Source organism: Notolepis coatsorum (assembly GCF_963971535.1).
Source record: "Notolepis coatsorum genome assembly, chromosome: 13".
Classification (NCBI taxonomy): domain Eukaryota; kingdom Metazoa; phylum Chordata; class Actinopteri; order Aulopiformes; family Paralepididae; genus Notolepis; species Notolepis coatsorum.
This window is the reverse complement of record NC_140177.1, coordinates 127,457,974-127,468,805: the sequence shown is the minus strand read 5'-3', so window position 1 is coordinate 127,468,805 and position 10,832 is coordinate 127,457,974. Positions and strand designations below refer to the sequence as shown.

General features: G+C 43.5%; 1 protein-coding gene across 1 annotated transcript in view; it reads left to right on the top strand.

The window, feature by feature from the left end:
- Positions 1-10,832, top strand: part of LOC311239495 (supervillin-like) — a gene marked incomplete at its 5' end in the record, with an annotated part of 302,875 nt that overhangs the window by 945 nt on the left and 291,098 nt on the right. The gene's annotated exons all lie outside the window — the stretch shown is intronic.

Genomic DNA, 10,832 nt, shown 5'->3' with positions numbered 1-10,832 from the left:
CACACACATGCACACGCACACAATATTGTGCTAAATATCAAAACATGGATAGATGAAAATATAGATCTATCAAGACTCAAGACTATCTTGTCTGGTAAGCATTAAAAGCCACAGGGGGGGCATGAGAGAGCTTATCCTAAGATACTTTGTCCACATGGCAATAAGAACCATAAAGCTTACTACAGAAACGCTCTGCGTCATGCACACGCACACCCTCCTGCCTGTTTTGCATTTGTTTAATTGGTGAGCAGTGAACATTTTAATTGTGATGCAGATTCCTACAGTTTTGAACTTCATGAAAGTTCTAAAACGTTTCTTTTGGATCCCTGTTAGCTTCCGCCTATGCGGTTGCTATAGTCTTCCTGGGGTCCACGGAAACAAATATACACAAAGAACATACAACAAACAAAAACATTAACAGTAGGAGAGGCCCAAGGCAGCTGCCGTGGGGGATCCCACAGTCCTAATTTCCTTTGCTTAAGGCGAGACAGATATTAATAGATATCACTATGAAACTTTCCCAGTTTGTTATGTACATATAAACTAAGAGAAAATATATTGCAAGTTTTCTGAATTTTATGTTTATATATGCAAATGAAGCACTTCACCATTAAATATGCACACATTTGCATGTATCGCCAAGACTCGCATCACCAACATGGATAATGCCAGATTCAAAAACCTGGTTTAATTTTGTTGATACATTCAAAATTAAACTTCTTATATAGGGGATTGTGGCTATGTCCTCTTATCAGCCCATACATCAGGAAATACTGTCTACTGTCATAAAAAATAAAACTTTCGCCTAGTTTTGGTATAAAATGTACTATAAACCCGGCTATCAATGATATATCAACAAACCCTTCTTTACTAAGAAGCATAATATGGATGGGAAATGGAGTTCCAAGACTTTGTGTGTAAGTAAAATGCATAAAAACGAGTTTTTCAGAAAACAACCTCAAAGTTTTGTATTGTAAAATGCCATGCATTTTTATTTGAAACTGCTATTTACAAACACAACACCCAATCAAACCATTAGTAATAGACAACCTAAACACATGCCTGATAACTGAATAACATAATAATAATGATGTTATTGAACTGAACTGAACAGAACTACACACAGGCTACAAACAAACAGTGTAGTAACAGTGTAGTACCCTCTAATAGGCTAAACAAATATTTGAATAGATATTACTATGAAACGTTCCCAGTTTGTTATGTACATGTAAACTAAGAAAAAATATATTGCAAGTTTTCTGAATTTTATGTTTATATATGCAAATGAGGCACTTTCCCATTAAATATGTGCACATTTATCAGGCAAAAAGGCGATTTTGGGGGTGCTGTCTCGCCTTAAGATCTTAAGATACAAAAGATCCAGTGATCTGCACCGTGGCAGTGATCTGCACTATGGCAGTGGTCGTAGAGTAACCTGTTCTGTTAACATCCTGACAACTGGTGATTGACTGATTGTTTACAAAATAATTATAAATCTGATAAAAATAGAATCCTCTCCAATGACTTTGCAAATGATGGGGAGTGGACTGAAGGGTCCACATGAACCCTTTCCTGTATTTTGGGATCGGAATCACCTTAGATTCCAAAGTTTCAAGGGCATCGGTCTTATGGGTCTTACAGTCTCAACGTTGCACCATTCTTAGGCTTGGTATTCAGAAGTGGATCATCTCAGTGTTATTACTGGACAGGGGAGATGAGGTAGCATGACTTGGCTCGGTCGATAAAACCATTACGACATGATCCTGGTTGTCCTCTTCCCCTCAGAGAGGAGTCAGGGCTTGTTAACCTACTTCTTAAGCTATAGATCCCTCCCTCATGGACCTCATGGATACCAGGGGGTCACCAAAGCTTCACCTTTACCTGCAGTAGACATAGGAATATAAGTGAGATCCACCTGTGTATAGAATACATTTTGTGCAGACCAAACAGACTTCAGTTCATGATCTGCACAGCGATCATTGATTGGTACACCATTTACTTATGTATTTACTTAATTATATACCTAGATCTCTGTTATGATCAATTAATTTGATTGTACTGTACAAGAAACAACAAACTTGACTTTAGTTTATGATATGAAAAACTTCACTTTGCACCCATCATGAGTAAGGCTTCAGGCTATGGGTCCGTATGGATTTGTAAGCCTCCAGGCATTCTGGGGAAATACTACCTCTGGACTACTAACTACTACAGAAAAACTTGAGTAACAAAAGTTCAGACCTATGTTACTCTATTACGTTAGCACTAAAAGTGAATTTTCTTTCTGGAATCAGAACCTTCAGAATGTCATCTTTCAAAAGAGACCAGGCTCATGCATGTGCTATAAGTATAAAGTATGTTGTTTTGGTTTGCAAAAAAAGTATGCAGTCCTCAAAAATGAAAACTAAAAAGGCCATGAAGTCACAAATGGGTCTATGTTCTGGTTCTGATGAGATCAGAACCGGCTCTCTGCGTTGTGTTATCCCTTAAAAGCCCTATTGTACTTTCAAAAGACCAACTGGTCTTGTTCGACAGCAGCTAAGCAGGAGAAATGAAGGAGAAGGTGTACCAGCATCTGTTTAATTCAAAGTTAAGAGTGTAATTACAATGGTTCTGGTTCAATTAAAATAAAGAACGCTATAATAGTGACGGTACCAAAGCACTATGCCGCTCGCCCTCAATATTAGACTAAGAAATCAGATTATAGAGACTAACGAATTATTGAATTGTCTTTGGTCTTTGTTGTCTTGCTGACAACAAAGGATTATGTTCTCGTTCCAAAAGCTTGTTATCCTTGTTTTCTTCTGGTCGCGCCGTCCTCTGTGTGAAGGTGGGTGTCGTCCTGTGTTGTTCCGTTTCAGAGTCCCCCCACAGTCACAACACCCCCCCTTTTATCAAAAGCCGGGAGTGTCTGCGTGATGTCACCGGAGTGACGTCCAGCAGATGTTTTCCTCCAATCACGGCCTCTCTAAGTTTGAATTTGAAATAGAAGGTTGTCCTCAGTAAGCCAACCCTCTCTACTGTGTTTCAGATCAGAGAACTAGATTCCGTCTAAACTAACTTAATACTTTGGTTATTAACCCCAAGATATATATATTCGAATTGAGATTGATTTCATACACACAGAGATATCATTTTTGAATAGTTTCTCTTGATGCTAAATGAGAATCACAGTAGTTTTATCATTAAGCCCCCTTCTATAATATTCTAAGCATCTTTGTTTAACTTAAATCCATATCTATTTTATACAGTTATTATTCAGCACTTTGTGTTTTCCAATGTAGTTTAAGAAGTGGCGTAATTTCAAACTCTGTGATTCTTATTCATAAACATGGCATTTTTCATATCATTATATTCAGAATTGTTACCACAATATAACAGGAACATTTGCAGTTCATTTTAAGCTAATCTAAGTATAGAAACAGACATTTGAAAGTGTACTTGTGTTTACTGGAATGGTGACGCTTTGCTCCTCCCCTACAGCTGTCTCAACATGTAGTAATCAAACCAGTTGACTTGGCTGCCTGTTAGGCCTTGGGGCAGGAGATAACGACTTCATGTGATGAGGCCATGTCATTGTTTTAGCTGCTAGGCCCACATCCTGTATAAGGAAACCTGTTATCTCTTCACATTCCAACAGTTGTATGCAAATCTACTTACTGTTGAGCGCCCAAGTCTCTACAAGCACACACAATCTCTGAGCTAAATCACTATAGGTTAATCAGGTTTAAACTATATTTGAGTGTCAACCTGCCATGCATAATGCATTCATTTTGCACACAAATCCAGTAGTATTTTCTAATTAAATGACTTATGATTATTTACAAAGTTCCTTAACCTAGGGACAACCATCTGTTCTATTGTATTACAATGTAGCCTCATGGCCTGGCCCCCTGTGGTTCATGACTGAAAGACATCTTTTATGACCAATCCTTATGCTTACTTAGAACCTTTTCTATTAGAAACATTTTCCAGTACGTTTAGGATTTATGATTTATCAAATATTACTACAGTCCACACTCGGATAGAGATTAACTATCCTTAATTAGCTAGTATAATATGTTAAACATAGATCCTAACGTCTGCTTACTACTACCTGGATAAAAATTAAAACATTTTAAATCATACTTGGATAATATACATACGGCATCCCACACTCGGATCCTAAAAAATCAAATCAACATTCTTTTCTACATCTCGTTCCTATGTATAATTATCGTCACCCAAACATCTTTATTTTCAGTCCATTTTCATTCACTGTGTGCAGTGTGCAGTCTTTGACACTCTCTTTCGTACCAGGATCAATTTTCACTGGTTTTATTTGGGGGTTGTCAAATTCTGACTTGGAACCGGGAGAGGGGGGTCAATGTTTTCTGGATTGACCTGGCCCCCCCTCCTCATTTCTCAGAGACGGTGCAGATCAAGACTGCTGATCTCCCTCTTAATGCTACCCCCAACTCTTGGCTTCAAAACAGGGAGGTCGAATCAGAAAGCCAGTTGACTTCCGATCCCTCCCCTTCTTTTTGTCGAGGCCTCGTGCCTCGTGCTGTCACTCAAATAGGGGCATGACCCCCTGCTGTATTGGCCTGTTCAGTTGAACCAGGAGCTCTTCTCTCGGATGTCAGTTGCGTCGATCTCAGGTGGGGTGATTAGATCTCCCCTCTGGCGCTGTCACGGCTGTTGAGGAGGTTGTGTTGTCTCCTGCAGTCGTCGCTGGCTCAACCCCTGTTGACCCTCGGAATAGTGGAAGAGGTTTGATTCTCCCCACCCTCCGCCTGGTCGTTAATAGGGGCGATAGAGGCTCCACCCCCTCGCTCGATGACACCCGGTCAGTTGCTAAGGCCTTTCAGCCTGTCTGTTGACAGCCGGAGCAGTTGATGAGGCCTTGCAGCCTGTCTCCTCGTAGATTGCCTGTCGTTTGGCCTCTCTCGTTCCCCTCCGAAGCCTCAAGACTCGGTCACTGCGTTGGCCGGAACTCTCAACGCTTGAGAGTTTGGCTTCTCCTGGGTCTCTTGGTACCCGCAGTGTTGTGATTCCCCATGGAACCGCTGGGTAGACACTAGCCAGTGTCCTGGATCAACAGTACCGATGGAGTCCTTGGTCTTCCTCGTACCACACTCTGATGACTGCTGACTCCCCAATCTCCCATTCGTATCCTGCAGTGAGTATATATCGCTTCGGTGGACAGCGCAGGTTACTTCTATCACAACAATTGATTGAGAATCCATATTTTCCTCCCTCAGACACTCTTTACTGGTCTGAGTTTGACAACTTTCTTTTCTTTTCCAAATCATTTATCTATATATTTCATGGCTTCTAGATCGTTAATATTCAAAATTCAGAAAAATTCACATGGCTCTCATTATATTATGCTGATTATGCTGTCAAAACAGTATAACCCCACCCTCCTTTGATGTGGAATAACATTCTAAACATCATACCTCTGTTTCTGGACAGCTGCCTCGAGGCCCGGACAGCCAATACTGATGAGACCTCTCCCCCAGTAGTCCTACACGCACGGCAACAAATCACAGTCCGCTTCAAACACACATCTTTCACACGCTCCGCCAGCCTCTAACAAGCCGTCAGAGTCCCCCACAAGTCAATTATCAATTGCACATGTCCACACCCTATACAAAGGCTATTTGGCCAATGGCGACCAAAACCTATTGAGCTTATCAATGTACAGAGAATCATGTTTTCCAACACTCCACCAATCGCGACACAACCCCCAGATCCTAGATCTGGATTTTTAATGAGCGGAGAACAAAAACCATGAACCAGCTCTAGTCCATTCACATTGTTCTCAGTCCACTGTATAGACATATATTACCAGTCCCGTTGTGTCATCACCATCCTCCGTTCCTAAGAAAAAATAAAGAAAAGAAACAAAACAAAGAAAAACTGCCCAAAACAATAATTGAAAACAATAAACAAAATTTGTGAGCCTTGCTTTTTCAACTCACTCTTAGAAACAAAATTAACCTCTCATCTAGGGGCGTAACCACCCCCGTATATACTAAGAAACAAAATGAAAAAATCAAAAGAATATACATAATGAAAACTTCCGGCCTAAGGCAGGAATTGCTTGTAAAACACTAGGAAAGAAAAATAAGCAGAAATAAAAATAAATATCTATTACTCATGATTTTTGATGTTCGTCTATCAATATTTCTTAATTTCTTACCCATGCAGTCCACCATTTGACCAAACTGATTATTGATCAAGCATGGATAGTCTATTGATCACTATCTGACGCAGTGTCACATCATTTCACTGTCTAATATTGAATACTTAATATTAACTGTTTAACCTAGTTCAGAGTCCACATGACCACAAAAGCCATTGCGGTGACAATTTTTCTCTCCTTCTCCCATCTGTGCAGCTTGGCCAGGCTGCACAAGTGGGAGACATCAAAAATCGTCCACCATACCATTCTCTCTTACGTTTTCCTTACTGCCACAGTAAGAGTTGATCAGAAACACTGTAGCAAAAAGGAAAATCCATGTTTGGTATATTGATTTGATGTTCTTGTTAGTCCGATTAGTTCATGCATCCGTCAGTTACTTCATCACCCCATGTTAGTCACCCATCCATTTTAGTAACTTCCACTCATGGCCTAATCACCTAACCCCTCTATATATTTTTTATTCTAATTCTATTCTAATCAGTTGTATATATCTTTTATTCAATTTATTTTCATTTTTAATCACTTTCTATATTCTTTATTCTGCCGGCGGCCTCTGCAGACATGACCTTTGAAAATGACCCATCAGTCCACAGATCCAGCAAACCTGTCTTTGTTCCCTCGGTTGTGGGGCCCTGTGAGCCCCCCGCCTGTAATCGGATGGCCCTGGGTTCATCGGCCCCAGAGTCTGGCCTTGCTCTCTGCCATTGTCTCCATGGCTCTCACCTCTGACAGTCCATTCCTGGTTTCGCTCCCCTTGAGCCTGATCTGGGGAGAAAACCACATACCTATTTTGTTCAGCCACCGTCCTTTGAGCCTGCTGTTGGGAGGGGTCTGGAAATTCACCCCGCCCGAGGCTCTCAGCACCCTGTCAAGGCCCCGCTCCCTGTCTGGGCAACGGGGCACAGGGCATTGCTAGATCACGGCAGCCTAATTCCGACGCCCGAAGCATGACCTCAATCACTGTACCATCTAGCAGGACACTCTTTATCGCCAGTTCTTGCTCCAGTCTCTGCGTCTCGTGTGCGGCTTGACCGATCTCCAGCTGGGTCTTCATCAGGTCTCGATGAACTGCCTCAGGTTGTTCGAACGCTGCTATAAACGATCTCTGTTGTCTATAGGTCGACGCCTCTCCCCCCATCTCAGCGCTGGCGGTCTGGCGTCCCATCGCTGGGCTCCGCCTCTCATCTTGGCTCTGGTGCTGAGGGGGTCCTGGACAGGGGGAGCTTGCGGTCTGTGGGCACTGTTCTTGATACCGACCTTGGTTTTGCCCGTGTCCGCCTCTTCGTCTGTTATTCCATCGCGGACCTCCTACTCTGGGTTGAGGACGATACTCTCCTCCTCGGGCTCGATATTCTTGGTCACAGTCCCCAGATGTATGTCTGAGATTTCTGCATGACCAGCACTCTATCCTGGCCCTCACTGACTGCCTCCTCGTCACCGGCCCACGCCTCTCAGTTTGGGGCTGAGGTTGGGGGTGGGGGAAACCTGGGCAAGGGACACTGGTGGGCTGTTGAAACTGTTCATGTATTATTCCATACCTGCTGTCGGTCTCTGTTCCAGCCGTACGGCCAGAGTCAACTCCTTGGGACTGCTGCAACAACATCGCTCTCCTCAGTTGCTTTCTTTGTCCCAGTGACTGCCAGGGTGGGCCCCTCGGCACTAGTTGCAGTTTTTGCGCAGGGCCCCCCTGTGTTGGAGTTAAAGACATTATTCCCAGTCCCTCCGTCACGCTCGTCTCATGAGGGGAATCAGTCATATTCAAATCAATCAGGTTAACGTCACTACTCAATTCGGTCAATGAAATGTCTGCAGAAGTTATCGGCATGCCCCCACCATTGGCCTGACTACTGTTGGCCATTTTTATATTGCTTCTATTTATTATACTATGGCTTAATGAAATAGACTATTTGTCCAGTTTTGGTTCTTATCTTTGCTTCTAATTGCTCCTATCAAAGTTGGTGACTCTGCTCTATACTCCCATTCACACTTCGCTCTCATACACTCAAATATTATCGTTTGGAAAGTAAGTTTCTCTGTATTTCAGACTACTTTTACAACCTTGAGTTAAATTCACTCACACTGGCAGAGTTATTGATGCAGACAGGAATTGACAAAACGCTTAGTGATACTACACCCAGACTTCAACAGTCTATTTGATCCCCCGTTTGGAGTTTGGAATTGTCAGCACTGCCTCTGTCCGCCCTGGAGCAGCTGTGAAGAAAGAAAGAAAAAACATACACTTAATTATCAGTGGCATTTCCCTTTCACAATCCATCATTATCTTTAAGCATGGAATGTCGGGCATCTTCTATACTAATATCACTTTAGAGAGCGTTTGTGCAATTTTCTTTCGAATTTTTAACGACACGGCCTTAGTTGTGTTCTGTTCTGTTGTCTTCATCGGAAACCTGGATCTCCCAATCCCTTTGTCATGTTCCTGCTTCACATGACTCTGGGGAACCCTATTTCGCATCAGCCTCTTCCGTCTGTTGATCAATCAGAAATTTGTTATTCACAGCCTATCATTTCTAAACACTTGTGTTGGATATTGTAATTTAGGTGAATAAAATCACTTCTTCCACTTTATGAATTTGTAATTCCTTTCTCCTCAAATATTTTAACTCTTATTGCTCTGCAAATGACTATGTGTATATTTAATTCTAACCTTTCCTTCTATGTGTAGCTGTATTTATCTTTATCTGAGGAAGTCTAGAATGTATTTCTATCATCATTTATCTTTACACCTACAGAAGATACCAATAACCAGCCCTACAACCCCTGCAGCAAATAACAATAACCTGCACTAGAAACCTATAGAAAATAACAATAAACAATTAAACAAGTTCAAACAAACCACCAATAGTAAGCCACCCTAGATCCCAACATGACAAGGTAATGAAAGAGAGAGAGAGAGAGAGAAAGAGAGAGAGATAAAGAGAGAGAGGTGGGGAGAGAGAGAAAGAGAGAGAGGGAGGGAGAGAGAGGGAGGGAGAGAGAGAGAGAGGGAGGAGGGGAGAGAGAGGGAGAGGGGGAGGAGGGGAGGGAGAGAGAGAGAGGGAGGGAGAGAGAGGGAGGGAGAGAGAGAGGGAGGAGGGGAGAGAGAGGGAGAGGGGGAGAGAGATAGAGGGAGAGAGTGAGAAAGAGGGGGAGGAGGGGAGAGAGAGGGAGAGGGGGGGAGGGGAGGGAGGGAGATAGAGGGAGAGAGTGAGAAAGAGGGGGAGGAGGGGAGAGAGAGGGAGAGGGGGAGGAGGGGAGGGAGGGAGAGAGAGAGGACTCAAAGAGAGATTTTACGTCCATGTAACACCTCATTGGCCGAAACTACACTAAATACAATATATCTTATGCAGCATAAACGGCCAACCCTCTCATCAAATGATCCCACTCTTAAAGAATGACATCCTAAACCAGGACGGGAGCCCCTGACACGGCTCTCTCGCCCCCTAGCGGACCATAGCCCACACACCAACCCCACCGACCCCAGCTCTCACACACCTCACACTAACCACCTAGTGCGCACGCCCGTGTTCCGTGAGCCACGACGCAACGGACACCAATCACTACCGCCAGCTATGACGCCGCGGTCCTCAGCATTGAACTGCCCCATAGAGAGAGAGAGAGGGAGGGGGAGGAGGGGGAGGGGGGGGAAACCTGGGCCCCACATTCCACCACTAGATTAAACTATTTCACCAAACTACTACAGCATAACAATCTAATTCTACTATCAAACTAACCTCTAAAAGAAAAGTCTCCTGTGTGTAGAACCACATGAAACCAAAAGCAGCTTCGAATGGAAACTTAACCTGGCCTCTGCTGCCCCCTACTGCATTCCTAAACAAACACCATCTTCCTCTCAAAAATGGACATCTGGCGCCCCTACTCAAGATGGCCGCTTTATCGCGAGATATCCCGAGAGTCTCGTCATGCTATGTCGTTAGCACAGGTAGCTTAGCATATTAGCTTAGTTAGCTTTAGCTCAGCGCAGGTAGCCAGCACGTCCACCGCTCCACGCACCCCTATGACGTCACAACCGGCGACCACTTAGCAACATTAGCCCCGTTTGCGCGGCTAGTTAGCATTAGCTTAGCTTCAACCACAACACCATAATAACGTTCCCCAACGGCACATTGTCCCGTTTCGCCGCGCGGGCCGACACCTCGCAATGTTAGCGCAACACCGCTCCACCCTACAACAGAACTTAACGCTTCTCAAAACGCCAGTATACAGATTTAATCAACAAAATAAAAACATTACAACACACAGGCCATCTCAAACAGTAGTTGACCCCACCGCCTTTGTTTCAGCAGTGCATAGGGTGACTTCCGGGTCAAACTTTCCGCCCCATTCGATCCCCTAATACATTAAACAATTACCTTAAACGCGTCGAATTCGAAAATTTTAAAGTGCCATACACATCCCCGAAGTCCCATGATACTACCGATCGACTACATACACTCGAAACTACGCCACCCCGTCTCTAGTACACCTCGGACGCCCCCGCGGCTAATGTAGCAGCTAATAAGAGATGGATTTATGGCACTTACTTCCGGTGTGAGAGGACGCAGGCGCTGTTTTTTTCGCCGCTTCTCCATCTGAAACTTAGTTTTATAGTCTATCTGTTTAGTTTATCTACTTTCTACCTGCA